This window comes from Bubalus kerabau, chromosome 15, assembly GCF_029407905.1.
Source record: "Bubalus kerabau isolate K-KA32 ecotype Philippines breed swamp buffalo chromosome 15, PCC_UOA_SB_1v2, whole genome shotgun sequence".
In the NCBI taxonomy this organism is placed as follows: domain Eukaryota; kingdom Metazoa; phylum Chordata; class Mammalia; order Artiodactyla; family Bovidae; genus Bubalus; species Bubalus kerabau.
In genome coordinates this window covers 58,612,759-58,628,504 of record NC_073638.1, presented here as the reverse complement: position 1 = coordinate 58,628,504, position 15,746 = coordinate 58,612,759, and the positions used below count along the sequence as shown (strand labels likewise).

Genomic DNA, 15,746 nt, shown 5'->3' with positions numbered 1-15,746 from the left:
CCTGCTTTTCCCTTTGGTAACTATAGATTTGTTTTCTGTGTATTTCTGTTTTGTAAATATTGTGCTGGCCAAAAAATTTCATTTGGATTTTTCCATAACATTTTATGGAAAACCTGAGTAAATCTTTTAACCAGACCGATACATTCATTTGTATCATTTTTCAAGATTCTGCATATAAGTGGTATCATATGATATTTGTCTTTCTCAGTCTGTCTGTCTTCACTTAGTGTGATAATCTCTAGGTCTGTTCATGTTGCTACAAATGGCATTGTTTCATTTATTTTTATGGCTGAGTAATATCCCCTTGGTGTGTATATATATACACACACACACACACACACACACACCACATCTTCTTTTTCCACTCATCTGTTGATGAACAATTTAGGGTGCTTCCATGTCTTGGCTATTGTAAATAGTGCTGCTGTGAACATTGGGATGCATTATCTTTTCATATTTGAGTTTTCATCTTTTCTGGATATATATACAGGAGCAGAATTGCTGGCAACTCGATTTTTAATTAAGGAATCTCCATACTGTTCTCCATAGTGGGGACACCAATTCTATTTTCCCCAACAGTGGAGAAGGGTTCCTTTTTCTCCACATCTTCTCTAGCATTTATTATTTGTAGACTTTTTGATGATGGCCATTCTGATCAATGTGAGGTTATACCTTATTGTAGTTTCAATTTTCATTTTTCTATAATTAATGATGTTAAGCATCTTTTCATGTATCTCCTGGCCATCTGTATATCTTTGGAGAATGTCTGTTTAGATTTTCTGCCCATTTTTTGATTTGGTTGTTTCTTTTTGTTTATATTAAACTGTGTGAGCTTTTTATGTATTTTTGAAATGAATCCCTTATTGGTTGTATCAGGTGCAAATATTTTCTCTCATTCTGTGGGTTGTCTTTTCATTTTGTGTATGATTTCCTTTGATGTACAAAAGGTTTTAAGTTTAAACAATTGCTTTTGCTTATTACTACATTTTGCTTAGTATTTCCATTACTGTAAAAGATGGATCTAAAAAAATATTGCTGCAATTTATATCTACCTACGTTTTCCTCTAAGAGTTTTTATAGTATCTTGCTTTACATTTAGGTCTTTAATCCATTTTGAGTTAATTTTTGTATATAGTGTCAGAGAATGGTCTCATTTTATTTGTATCTACAGATAGTATCCAGTTTTCCCAGCACCGCTTATTGAAGAAATGTCTTCTTCATTGCGTAGTCTTCCCTCTTTTGTCCTGAATTAATTGACTAGGTGTTTTGGTTTGTTCCTCAGCTCTGTTCTGTTCTCTTGCTCTCAGTCTGTTTTTGTCCCAGTGCGATACTGTTTGTGATTGCTGTGGCTTTGTAGTATAGTCAGCAGTCAGGGAGCGTATTCCTCGAGTTCTGTTCTTTTTTCTCAAGGTCGTGTTGGCTATTCAGGGCCTTTTGTGTTTTCATATAAATTTAATTTTGTTATTGTTCTTTAAAAAATGCCACTGGTAATTTGATAGGGATTGCATTGAATGTCTAGATTCCCTAAGGTGATATGGTGATTTTAACAATATTGATTCTTGCAATCAAAGAATAGAGTATATCTTTCAATATGTTTGTGTCCTTTTAGTATCTTTCATCAATGTCTTATACTTTCCAGAATACAGGTCTTTTGCCTCCTTAGGTAGCCTTATTCCTAGGTATTTTATTCTTTCTGATGAGATGGAAAGTGAGATTGTTTCCTTAATTCCACTTTCTGTTAATTCCTTGTTTGTGTATAGAAATGCAACAGACTTTTGTATAATAACTTTGTGTCCACAGCTTTACTGAATTCATGGAGCTCTAGTAGTTTTCTGGTATAATAGCATCTTTAGGGTTTTCTATGTATAGTATCTTATCATTTGCCGTGACAGTTTATGTCTTCCTTTCAAATTCAAATCCCCCTCCCCTTTTTTCTCTTGCATTTTCTTATCTGATTACTGTGTCGAGGACTTCCAAACTGTGTTGAATGAAAATGGCGAGAATGGACATCCTTGTTTTCTTCCTGATCTTCACCATTTTGTATGATGTTAACTGTGGGTTTGTCATTCAGTTCAGTTCCGTTGCTCACTTGTGTCCAACTCTGTGTGACCCCACATACTGCAGCATGCCAAGCTTCCCTGTCCATCACCAACTCCCAGAGCTTGCTCAAACTCATGTCCATTGAGTTGGTGATGCCATCCAACCATCTCATCCTCTGGCGTCTCCTTCTCCTCCCACCTTCATTCTTTCCCAGCATCAGGGTCTTTTCCAGTGAGTCAGTTCTTTGCTTCAGGTGGCCAAAGTATTGGAGTTTCAGCTTTAGCATCAGCCCTTCCAATGACTATTCAGGACTGATTTTCTTTAGGATGGACTGGTTTGATCTCCTTGCAGTCCAAGGACTCTCAAGAGTCTTCGCCAATACCACAATTCAAAAGCATCAATTCTTTGGCATTCAGCTTTCTTTATAGTCCAACTCTCACATCCATACATGACTACTGGAAAAACCATAGCTTTGACTAGATGGACCTTTGTTGGCAAAGTAATGTCTCTGCTTTTTAATATGCTATCTAGGTTGGTCATAGCTTTTCTTCTAGGGAGCAAGCGTCTTTTAATTTCATGGCTGCCGTCACCATCTGCAGTGATTTTGAAGCCCCCAAAAATAAAGTCTGTCACTGTTTCCATTGTTTCCCCAACTATTTGCCATGAAGTGATGGGCCCAGATGCCACCATCTTCATTTTTTGAATATTGAGTTTTAAGCCAACTTTTTCACTCTCCCCTTTCACTTTCATCAAGAGGCTCTTGATGAAAGGGTTTGTCATACATGACCTTTATTATGTTGAAGGTATGTTCCCTCCATGCCCAGTTTCTAGAGATTTTTTTTTTTTTTTTTGGTAAAAGGATGTTTTATTTAATCGGAAGCTTTTTCTTCACCTACTGAGATGATTATAAAGGTTTTATCATTTAATTTGTTAGTGGGGTGTATCAAATTGATTTGTGGATATTAAAAAGTCCTTGGATAGCTGGGAAAAGTATTACTTGCTTATGGTGTATGATCCTTAATTTTTAATTTAATCTTTATTTTTTATGGGGTATAGTTGATTTACAATGTTGTGTTAGTTTCAAGTGTACAGCAAAGTGGTTTAGTTATACTATATATCCATTCTCTTTCTGATTCTTTCCCGTAAAAATTATTACACAGTTTTGGGTAAATTTCCCTGTGCTATACAGTAGGTGCTTGTTGGTAGCTATTTTGAATATTCTAGTGTGTATATAAATTAGGAGACTGCTAACCCCAGTCTCCTAATTTATGCCTCCCCCTATTCTTTCCCCTTTGGTAACCATACGTTTGTTTCCAACAGACTGTGAATCTGTTTCTGTTTTGTAAATAAGTTCATTTGTATCATCTTTTTTATTAGATTCCACATATAAGTGATATCATGTATTTGTTTTTCTCAGTCTAACTTGCTTCACTTGGAATTATAATCTCTAGGTTCATCCATGTTGCTTCAAATGGCATTATTTCATTATTTTATGTAGCTGAGTAATATCCCATTGTGTATATGTACTACCTCTTGTTTTATCCATTCATTTGTCAGTGGCAGAAAAGGCAATGGCACCACCACTCCAGTACTCTTGCCTGAAAAATCCCATGGATGGAGGAGCCTGGTGGGCTGCAGTCCACGGGGTCGCACAGAGTCGGACACGACTGAAGCGACTTAGCAGCAGCAGCAGCAGCAGCAGCATTTGTCAGTGGACATCTAGGTTGCTTCCATGTCTTGGCTAGTGTAAATAGTGCTACAGTGAACATTGGGGTGCAAGTATCTTTGTAAATTATGGTTTTCTCTGATTATATGCCTAACAATGGGATTGGTAGGTCACATGATTATATTTTTATTTCTTAAGAAACCTCCATACTGTTTGTGATAGTAGTTGTACCAATTTACATTTCCACCAACAGGGTAGGAGGGTTTCCTTTTCTCCACACCCTCTCCAGCATTTATTGATGATGCGTCAGCCTGTTGATTATGGCCATTTCAATTGGTATTAGGTGATACCTCATTGTAGCTTTGATTTTGCATTTCTCTAATAATTAGTGATGTTGAATATCTTTTCGTGTGCTTTTTTGGCCTTCTGTATGTCTTTTTTGGAGAAGGAAATGGCAACCCGCTCCAGTGTTCTTGCCTGGAGAATCCCAGGGACAGGGGAGCCTGGTGAGCTGCCGTCTATGGGGTCACACAGAGTCGGACACGACTGAAGTCACTTAGCATAGCATAGCATGTCTTTTTTGGAGATATGTCTATTGAGATCTTCCACTCATTTTTTGATTGGTTTATTTAGTTTTTGTTATTGAACTAGATGAGCTGTTTATATATTTTGGTAATTAATCTCTTGTTGGTCAATTTGCTGGCAAATATTTTCCTCTCATTCTGTGTGGTTTTTTGTTGTTCATGATTTCCTTTGCTGTGCAAAAGCTTTTAAGTTTAATTAGGTGCTTTTTGTTTCTTTTTGTTTTTATTTTCATTATTCTAGGAGGTGGATTGAAAAAAATCTTGCTGCAGTTTATGTCAGTGAGTGTACCGCCTTTCTTTTCCTCTAAGAATTTTATAGTATCCAGTCTTATATTTAGGTCTTTAATCCATTTTGAGTTTATTTTTGTATATGGTGTTAGAGACTGTTGTAATTTCATTCTTTTACATGTAGCTGTCAAGTTTTCCTGCCACCACTTACTGAATACTTTTTCTCTATTATATATTAAAGACTTTCTTTGTCATAGATTAATTGACCATAGGTGTGTGGGTTTGTTTATTGGATTCCTGTCCTGTTCCATTGATCTGTAGTTCTGTTTTTGTTCACGTAATATATATATTTTTTTCCTGTACATTTCCTTTTTTTTTTTTATTTTATTTTATTTTTAAACTTTACATAATTGTATTAGTTTTGCCAAATATCAAAATGAATCCGCCACAGGTATACATACTGTTTTTATTATTGTGACTTTGTAGTATAGTCTGAAGTTAAGGAACCTGAGTGCTCTAGCTGCATTTTTCTTTATCAAGATTTCATTGACTCTTTGGGGTCTTTTGTATTTCCATGCAAATTTTAAAATTATGTGATGTGATTCTGTGAACAGTGTCACTGATAATTTGATAGGGATTAAATTTAATCTGTGGATTGCTTTGGATAGTATAACATTTGGTCAATATTGATTCTTCCAATCCAACAACATACTTTTGCTATATCTTCCCCTCTCTGGGTCATCTTCAGTTTCTTTCATCAAGTTCTTACAGTTTTCAGAGCAAAGGTCTTTTGCCTCTTTAGGAGAATTTACTCCTAGGTATGTTATTTCTTTTTGATGGTATGGTAAATGGGACTGCTTCCTGAATTTTTCTTTCTGATAATTCATTGTTAGTGCATAGAAATTCAAGTGATTTCTGTGTATTAATTTTGTGTCCTGCAACTTTGCTGGCTTCCTTGCTGAGCTCTAGTAGTTTTCTGGTAGCATCTTTAGAGTTTTCTATGTGTAGTCTTGTGTCATCTGCAGTGACAGCTTTACTACTTCTTTTCTAGTTTGGATTCATTTCTTTTTCTTCTCTGATTACTATGGCTAGGACTTCCAAAACTCTGTTGAATAAAAGTGACAAGAGTGGTCATTCTTATCTTGTTCCTAATCTTAGAGGAAATGCTTTCAGCTTTTCACTGTTGAGTATGTTGTTAGTTGTGGGTTTATCATACATGACCTTTCGTATGTTGAGCTAGGTTCCCTCTAAACACATTTTTAGAGAGTTTTTTTTTAATCATAAATGAATGTTGAATTTTATCAAATGATTTTTCTGCATCTATTAAGATAATATGGTTGTTAGTTTTTAATTTGTTAATGTAGTGTTTCACACTATTTGCAGTTATTGAAAAATTCTTGCATCTCTGGGATAATCTCATTTGATCATGGTGCATGATCCTTTTAATGTATTGCTGGATTTGGTTTGCTTATATTTTGATGAGGATTTTGCATCTATGTTCATCAATGATATTGGCTTGTAATATATTTTTTGGTGGTATCTTTGTCTAGTTTTGATATTCGGTGGCCTCATAGAATGAGTTTGGAAGTGTTCCTTCCTCTTCAGTTTTTTTGGAATAGTTTGAGAAGGATTAGTTTAACTCTCTTTTTACGTGTTTGCTCAGTGGTAAAGAATCCACCTGCCAATGCAGGAGACTTGGATTTGACCCCTGTGTTGGGAAGATCCTCTGGAGAAGGAAATGGCAACCTACTGCAGTATTTTCTTGCCTGAAAAATCCCATGGATAGAGGAGCCTGGTGGACTACAGTCCATGGGGTCACAAAAGAGGTGGACATGACTTAGTGACTAAACAACCACAAATGTTTAATACTAAAGAATTCACCTGTGAATTCATCTTGTCCAGACTTTTGTTTGTTGGGAGTTTTTAAATCATGGTTTCAATTTCAGTACTTGTGATTGATCTGTTCATGTGTTTTATTTCTTCTGGTTAGTCTTGCAAGATTGTACCTAAGAATTTGTCCATTTCTCTAGGTTGTCCATTTTATTGACATATAGTTGCTTATAGTAGTCTCTTGTGATCCTTTGTATTTCTGTATTGTCAGTTGTGACTTCTTTTTCTTTTCTAATTTTATTGACTTCAGCCCTCTTTTTTTTCTTTTTTTCTTCTTAAAAAATATTTATTTATTTCAGCATCAGTTCAGTTCAGCATGCCAAGTCTTTATTTCAGCATACAGGATCTTTAGTTGTGGCATATAAACTCGGCGTGTGGGATCTAGTTCCCCCAGCAAGTCTGCCTGTTTTGGGAGTGCGGAGTCTTTGCTGCTGGGCCACCAGGGAAATCCCTCTCATTTTTCTTGATGCTGCTGCTGCTAAGTCACTTCAATCATGTCCGACTTTGTGTGACCCCATAGACGGCAGCCCACCAGGCTCCCCCGTCCCTGGGATTCTCCAGGCAAGAACACTGGAGTGGGTTACCATTTCCTCCTCCAATGCATGAAAGTGAAAAGTGAAAGGGAAGTTGCTCAGTCGTGTCCGACTCCTAGTGACCCCATGGACTGCAGCCCACCAGGCTCCTCCGTCCATGGGATTTTCTTGATGAGTCTGGCTAAATCAATTTTATCTTTTCAAAGAACCAACTTTTCATTTCATTGATCTTTTTTTAATCAATTTCATGTTTATTTCATTTATTTCTATTCTGATCTATTTGATTTCTTTCCTTTGTGTTTTGTTTCTTGTTCTTTCTCCAGTTGCTTTAGGTGTAAGGTTAGGTTGTTTGAGATTTTTCTTGTTTCCTGAGGTACAGTTGTATTGCTATGAACTTTCCTCTTACAACTGCTTTTGTTAGGGTAGAAAGCTTCAAAGGTTTTGGATCATCATGTTTTTGTTTTTGTTTGTCTGTAGGTTTTTTTTTTTCCCAATTTCCTCTTTTATTTATTCAGTGATTCATTAGTTGTTTAGTAACATGTTGTTATGCTTCACATATTTGTGTTTTTTTACAGTTTCTTTCTTATAGTTGATTTGTAATCTCTTAGTGTTGTGGCTAGAAAAAATGCTTGATATGATTTCAGTTTTCTTAAATTAACTGAGGTTTGCTTTTTGGACTAGCATGTGATCTACCCTGGAGAATATTCCATGTGCCCTTGAGAAGAGTGTATAGTCTGATGCTCTCATAGGGATGTTTTATAAATATCAATTAAGGCTGTCTGGTCTAATGTATCTTTAATGGTCTGTGTTTCCTTACTGATTTTCTGTCTGGATGATCTGTCCAGTGATATAGGTGGAGTTTCAAAGTCCCCACTGTTATTGTGTTACTGGTGATTTCTCCTTTTATAGCTGTTAACAGTTGCCTTATGTTAAGGTGCACCTATTTTGGGTGCATATGTATTTTCCATTGTTATATCTTACTTCTGGGATTGATCCCTTGATTATAATGTAGTATCCTTCTTTGTCTCTTTAATTTTAAAGCCTGTTTTGTCTGATGTGAGTAGTGCTGCTCTGGCTCTCTTTTGATTTCCATTTGCGTGGAATACGTTTTTTCATTCCCTCACTTTCACTGTGTGCATCTCTGATTCTGAAATGAGTCTTATGTAGTCATATGTCTTATCATATGTATGCTTCTTGTTTTTGTATCCATTGAGCCACTGTGTGTCTTTTGGTTGAAGCATTTTATCCACTTACATTTAAGGTAACTATTGATATATATGTTTTTATTGCCATTTTGTTAATTGTTTTTGTTTTTGTGGGTCTTTTTCCCCCTTGTGATTTGATGACTGTTTTAGTGTTTTGTTTGAATTCCATCTTATTTCTTGCATATATATCTATTATGCATTTTTGGTTTGCAGTTACCATGAAGTTTTTATATAGCAGTCTTTTTTAAGTTACTGAATTCTTAATTGCAAATGCATTTTAAAAAACTCTGCATTTGTACTCTTCCCTCATGATTACTGCTGTTGACATAATATTTTACATCTAATTGTTTTTTGTTTCCCTTAACTGCTTATTGTGGATACAGATGACTTTATTACTCCCGTCTTGTAACCTCACTACGAACTTTGTGAATGGATTCTTATCTTTACTGTATGTTTGTCTTTTCCAATGAGGCTTTTCGTTTTTTAATTTTCTTGATTCTAGTAGTGACCTTTTCTTTTTTGCCTGGAGACGTTTCTTTAACATTTGTTGTAATACTGGTTTGGTAGTGCTGAATTCTCTTAACTTTTGCTTGACTGGAGAGCTTTTGATTTTGCCATCTAATCTGAATGAGAGCTTTGCTGGGTATAGCATTCTTGGTTGTAGGTTTTCGCCTTTCATTACTTTAAATATATCATGACACTCACTTCTGGCCTGCAGAGTTTCTGCTGAAAACTCAGCTGATGGCCTTATAGGAGTTCCTTTGTATGTTATTTGCTACTTTTAATATTCTATCTTTAATATTTGACATTTTGGTTACAATGTGTTTTGGTGTGTTCCTCTAGGTTTATCCTGTATGGGAGAACTCTGGAGTTTCTGGGCTTGCGTGACATTTTTCTTTCTGAGGTTAGGGAAGTTTTCAGCTATTACGTCTTCAAATATTTTCTCTGGCCCTCTCTATCTTATCCTCCGTTGATCCCTATAATATGAGTATTTGTATGCTTGATGTTGTCCCAGATGTCCGTTTAGTGGCAGCAATTTTCACTACTCAGTCTTCCAGCTCACCAATTCATTTTTCCATATCATTTAGTGTACTGTTGATTTCTTCTAGTGTATTTTTTATTTCAATTATTGTATTCACCTCTGTTCAGCTGTTCTTTATATTTTCTCTGTTAAAAAATTCTGACTTCTCTTTCTCTCTGTGCATCCATTTTCTTTCCAATTCTTTCCCTCATCTTTATGATCCTACTGTGAACTTTTTCTCAGGTAGATTGCTGGTCTCCTCTTCACTTAGTTCTTCTTTTGGGGTTTTATCTTTTTCCTTCATCTGGAACATACTCCTGTGGTGTCTCAGGAGTCTATATTGTCTATATTGGTATTTGTATTTTTGTGTATGTGGCAGCTTTGTTTCCTTTCTGGACTTTGGAGTCACTACTTTCTGTAGGGGATGTCTTTCCTGTTCCAGCAGTGCCCTCTCCTTTTGTTACCTAAGCCATAAACCTGCATAGGCCCTTCTGTTGTGGCAGGCTGGCTGTGAGTGGTCTGGTAGGCTTGGTTGGCTGCTAGTCTAGTTGGTTGCCAGGCACTGCCTTGTGTGAATGCTGCTGGCTACTCGTTAGTGTCAGCTGGGCATGAGGCAGCTGCTGCAGAGCCCTAGGGCGTCTGGGGTAGTGCTGGCTCACTCTTGGCTAGAGTTAGTATCCTCAAGACTCTGGGGCTCTTGCCCACCTATTGGCAGGTGAAGCCAGATCCTAGGGTTAGTACAGGACCACTGCAGGTAGAGCTGCGTCCTAGAGCCTGGTTTCAGGGCCCAAGGATCCCAGAGCTCATTTTAGATGATTGGTGTTGGAGGCTGGTTCCTGACACAGTTGGATATGGGGCTGGGGTGTCCCAAAGGTTGTTGGCCTGCTAGTGGGCAGGGCCAGTGCCCAGCTGGTCCCAGGGTAGGGTCTCACCTGCTGTTGCTGGACTCAGTGTGCAAGCTGTGGTATTATAGTTTTTTGCTTCTGGTGTCTGCCCTCCTGGTGTGTGGGGTGGTCGAGAGGCTCATGTTAGCTTCCCAGTGCAAAGGGCCCAGACCCAGCTCTTGGCACCCTGGTGAGGAAATCTGTGTTTAGGGCCTTGTCTGGTGGTGACTGTGAGCTCAGGAAGTCTTTAAGCAGCTTGTTGGTGGGTGAGGCTGTGTCTCTGTTCAGTTACTTGTTTGGCCTAAGGCATCCTACAAACTGTTGGGTGGGTCCAGGTCTTGGTGATAGTGAGCCAAGATGCAGCCGCCATCAGCTCATGCAGCTGAATGCCCCAGCTATGCCTGACACCAGTGTCCGTGTCCCTAGGGTGAGTCACAGTCACCTCATGCCTGCCTAGAGGACTCGCCGAGACCAGTAGGTAGGTCTGGCCCAAGCTAATTTCAGATTACTGCTTTTGCCCTGTTTCCATTGTACATGATATTTTGTATGTGCCCTTTAAAAATGAAATCTCTTTTCCCCCAGTTCTGTGGGGCTCCTGCAAGTAAGCCCACTGACCTTGAAAGCCAAATGCTCTCGGCACTTGTCTTCCCAGTGCTGGACTGTAAGGCTTACATGGGGCTCAGAACTCTCATTCCTGTGCGAGAGCCTCTGCAGTATACTTATTCTCTACTTTGTGGGTTGCCCATCCGTGGGGGTAATATGAGTCTGTACCTCCTACCTGTCTTATTATGGTTCCTTCTTTGTGTCTTTAGGTTCCAGCCTTTTTCATCTACAGTTGTTCTGTAGAGAGTTGTGGTTTTGAGCGTACTCATGAGAAAAGGTGAGCCCAGGGCCTTTCTACTCCACCATCTTGGCCACTCTCTTCAGTCATAGCCTTCTTAATGCTTTTTCATTTATTTTCAGAATTCATCTGTTGTTAAGGCCCCAGACGCTTAATTTCTTACTTCAATCTTAAGTTTTAACGTTACTAATTCCATTGTTGAGTTTGTTGTTGTTCAGTTGCTAAGTCCTACTCTTTGTGACCCATGAACTGCAGCACGCCAGGCTTCTTCTGTCCTCACTCTCCCTGAGTTTGCTCAAACTCATGTCCATTGAGTCAGTGATACCATCCAACCGTCTCATCCTCTGTTGCCCCCTTCTCTCTTGCCCTCAGTTTTTCCCAGCATAAGGGTCTTTTCCAATGAATTGGCTCTTCGCATCAGGTGGCCAAAGTATTGGAGTTTCAGCTTCAGCATCAGTCCTTCCAGTGAATATTTAGGACTTGATTTCCTTTGGAATTGACTGATTTGATCTCCTTGTTGTCTAAGGGACTCTCAAAAGTCTTCTCCAGCACCACAGTTCAAAAGCATCAGTTCTTCGGCACTCAGCCTTCTTTATGGTTCAACTCTCACATCCATACATGACTAGTGGAATTATTTAATTTTGTACCTTTCAAAATATTTGTTCACACTGAGAAATCTGCTTTTCTTCATTGCACACAAATGCATACATATATACACACTTATGTATATATCTGAAATAGCTTAATTTTGTGGAGAACTTGGAAATACTCTAATTTTTTTTAAAGCTAGTCATAACCCATGCATTGATTGTAGAATCTCAGTTTTGCAAAACACTGATCTAGTGAATCAGTGGTATTGTGGAGCTCAGTTTATGTTATTTAGCTTTATCTCCAGCCTCACTAGAAGTCACTTGTTATCCTAAGAAAAGGAGGGTCACTTCAAGCCATTTTAAGTCAGCACACCATAAATTAATGTAATTAAATTACAGAAATTATAAGAAACTCTGAGCTTTGGAGTAACATGGAACTAGGCTGAAATTCTAGTCTTGCTGTTCTAAATCTGTGATCTTGGAAAAGTTAACTTCTCTGAGCCTCAGTCTCTTCATCTATAAGAGATGTTAGACAGATGTTAGACAATATTAGAGTGGTTAAAAGCATAAATTCTTGAGTCGTACATCCTGGATTCAAAACTAAGATCTTGGCTCTTTAGCCTTTCTCTGCTGGATTATCAGTGAAAGGGGAGAGTGACATTTACTTCATAGTGTTTTGGGAACTAAGTGAACAGCGGGATATGGCCTAATATATAGAAATCACTTTGTAAAAGTTAGTTGTTTGTTATGTGTTAAAGGAGATGATAATAACTGCTGAAGATATGAGAACAGTTTAGAATAATGAGTAAAAAAAGTTCCTACCTCAGTGAATAAGCATGTAGCAGAGTATAATTGGTTAAAAGATTAAAGCCTTTTCATATATTTAGTAGCTGGACGTTTCTTATGGCTACATCATTACTTAATTCTGAAGCAGTTAAAATATGTTAGCATGAGTCTTAACTGTATCAGTCATCCCAGAGACATCATAACATACAGATAAATTACTCACTTTGGTATAAACTTACTTTGAGATATTGTGGTATTCACATTTTTTTTCATGCCTTTTCTTTTGTTTTAATTTTCTAAGTCATGCTTTCCTTACTTTTCTGTTCTTATTTACTGTATTCTCTGATTTATTTATAAATCATATCATTAAAATCTCAGATTTTTAACCACAAGGAACAATTCATCTCAGATCCCTAATAAAAGATGAAGGCCAGAGAGTAGCTTTGCCAATGTTTCAGTTAGTGACAAAGCTGGGACTGGATCCTGGTTCTTTTGACTTCCAACTTAATAAGTGTTTTTTCCACAATACCAAGGTGCATTTTAGAAATAAATGGGTCAGACTCAGTATTTAATTTTAAGTGTACACTGGCTTTCATATATTCTTCCTTGAAATCTTAAAATTTAAAGGTAGTTAAATCATTAAAAAGTTCATCACCTTTCATAATTTGATTTTAGCAACATTTTGATTTGTTTCACATGTCCCTGTAAGATTGAGTTAACACATCAAAATTATGTTTACAGTTTTTTTATATTTGTAACTGTTGAAGTAATAAAAATAGTAAATATTTAACATTAGTATTGTGAAAAACTAGTATGTTGTTTTTGTAAGGCATATAAGTTTTACTTAAATTTTTATTATTTAAAAACAATTCTTTAGCAGACTGACCTAAATTCTTTATGGCCTTTGGATAATTTTTGTTTTTGACATTTGCTTTAACATTTTAGTACAGTCTATTCTAAACTATAAAAGTTATCTAATTTGTGAGTAATCCAGGTTTGTTTTTTTCCCCACCATCTTGCTTTTGCCCTTTTTATTCATCCGTGCTTAATGAAGGAAAAGAGCAGGATATAGAGTTGGTGAGACTCAGAAACTCAGTTTTTCTGATTGTTACCTTAGTCGGCAAAAGTTATTGAAATAAAAAATCCATGTTTAGGATCCTCTTTGGATTTGGGTTTCCAGTAATCAAGTGTTTACTCTGTGGGAAGATGTATAATTCTGTTGAAATTCAGTGGTGTACCAGAAGACGACGCAGGGCCTTATGAGAGAAGGCTCCAGCAGTGTCTGGTAGAAACTTGCTTTGGTGGTAAACAGATGGAGGCATTTAGGGTGGGAAGTTCTGAGAGGGGCCAGCCTTGGAAGGAGGGTTGTTTCTCAGAATGTGATGTGTATTCTGAGGTGGCAAATTTTGTACAGACACCCTGAGATTAGAGACTGATTGGGTCAACGGCAGCATTTTCTAGAGACTTTTGACCCTTCCTTCATCTTTAACTCTTATATCAACATTAGAATTTTTGAACCGTAAAATCAGAATACAAAGTCTGATTTTTGTTTCCTTACTTTTAAGCTTAATTATATGAAGAATCTGAAAAGGTTCATAAAAGTAATCAATCCTATTTTTAGTTGTATATTTAAATCATTACTTTTCTTGACGATAAAATTTAAGACTTTTTTGGAAAATGTGGTTGTCAAATCTATATCTGGCCTGTCATACATATACATATATGTATATGTATATACATATGTATATATACTTCTATGTATATGTATATACATATATGAGTCTGGACTTGGGTCAGGAAATAAGGGAGGGATATACTTCCATGTATATGTATACATATATGGGATGGGATATACTTCTATATATGTGTATACATATACATAGAAGTAGATCCCTCCCTTATTTCCTGACCCAAGTCCAGACTCATATATATCTCCTTCCAACTCATATACTGTGGCAACCTCCTCGTCTGTCTCCCTCAGAATAGTTCTGATCCCTTCAAATGCAGTTTTCAGCCTTTACCATTGAGAGTTCTGAATCATTCCCTTTGCCAAGTATTCCTACTCCACAGTGTTTACTTTACTCTGCCTGTCTCAAAAGACCTTTTCCTGTCTAGTTAGTATTAATACCACACTCTGATTTTCTAGTCTTCACTCCTCCCCCTTGTAGTCAAGCTGTTTCCTCATTGTTCCTCTCATGGTGCTTTTTTTTTTTTTTCTTTTACTACTTTGGACCTTACTCTCTCCTCTCATCTTCCTTTTCCTTTTCTGAGCTCTTATTCTACACAGTACCTCACAACACAGCACTTAATTCTTTTGTGTATACAGAATCAGATTAGGTCAGAGACTTCTGGAATTTCATCCCTGCTATCTTTATAGTAGGTGCTCCATTAAAAAAATAAGTGAATAATCAAGGGATAGCAGCTTCAGAGGTAATGGAGAATCCTTTAAAAAGCAAGATGGATATTTTACTTGGGGGGTAGGGGAGTACAGTGTTGAAAAGTTGGAAGACTGAATGAGTGAGAACAGTTGTTACCTATGCTGAAGGATTTGGGGATGAGAGATCATGGAAGACAGGTATCCTGAGACCAGTTGTTCTAAAAGGCGTAAGATATGTTCTTGGTGTCAAGTTTTATCTTCATTTCATTTAACACACTGGAATTATCTGACAATTGAAAAATTGTCCTTCCCACTGCCACCCATTGCTGAGGTAGGTAGGTCCTTGGGAAAGGGAGGCATGGGAATGGGGAGCGAGGTCCAGTGGAAGACATGTAAAAGTATCTGATTGCTGGTATCTAAGGAGAGAGAAGAAAAATAACCGGTAATTATGGTGGTAGAGTCCTAGGAGTCTAGTTTGAACAGCATTCTCCACTAATGCAGTAATCTAACTGGTGAGTGACAGAGTGGTGGCATTCAGCTTGTAGTTTTATTTGGCCATACTTCCCACATTCTTTCTCCCAAGGAAATGCCCAAACGTGTAGATTCGAGTGACAGCAAGGCAGTTAAATAATCTAGGATATGAATGTGGTTTTGTTTTACACTCCAACAGCTATAAAATCAGTGAACGAAAATCTGGATCCTTTTTTTTTTTTTTTTACTCCCTTTAAAAAATTGAATGGCTTCTTTACATTTCTTCTTTGGCATAACTCTGAATTAAAAGTTTAATTTAGGGATTATTTAATTCCTATCCTTTATCTTCATCAAGAATCTAGAAGCTTTTTATAACTGTAAAAAAGTTGCAATTCTCTTGAGCTTCTGCCAGTAGCATACAGTGATGCCAAAATTTATGTGTGGGAAAGTTGATTTCAATGAGGGTAATTTAGCTGAAGTTTAGTCTAAGAAACTAGTGTTTTGCTGCCAAGCAATTATTTGCATTTCTAAAAAATGACTTATACTTTTTACCAGTGCTTTCCTTTCATCATAAACTAGTTACTTAAGTAAGTTATTGTCACTAATGGCGTATTTCTATAAAGGAAACTA

General features: G+C 37.1%; 1 protein-coding gene across 1 annotated transcript in view; it reads left to right on the top strand.

Moving 5' to 3' along the window:
• CCDC34 (coiled-coil domain containing 34) overlaps positions 1-15,746 on the top strand; it is a 45,416-nt gene that overhangs the window by 10,271 nt on the left and 19,399 nt on the right. The window lies entirely within an intron of this gene.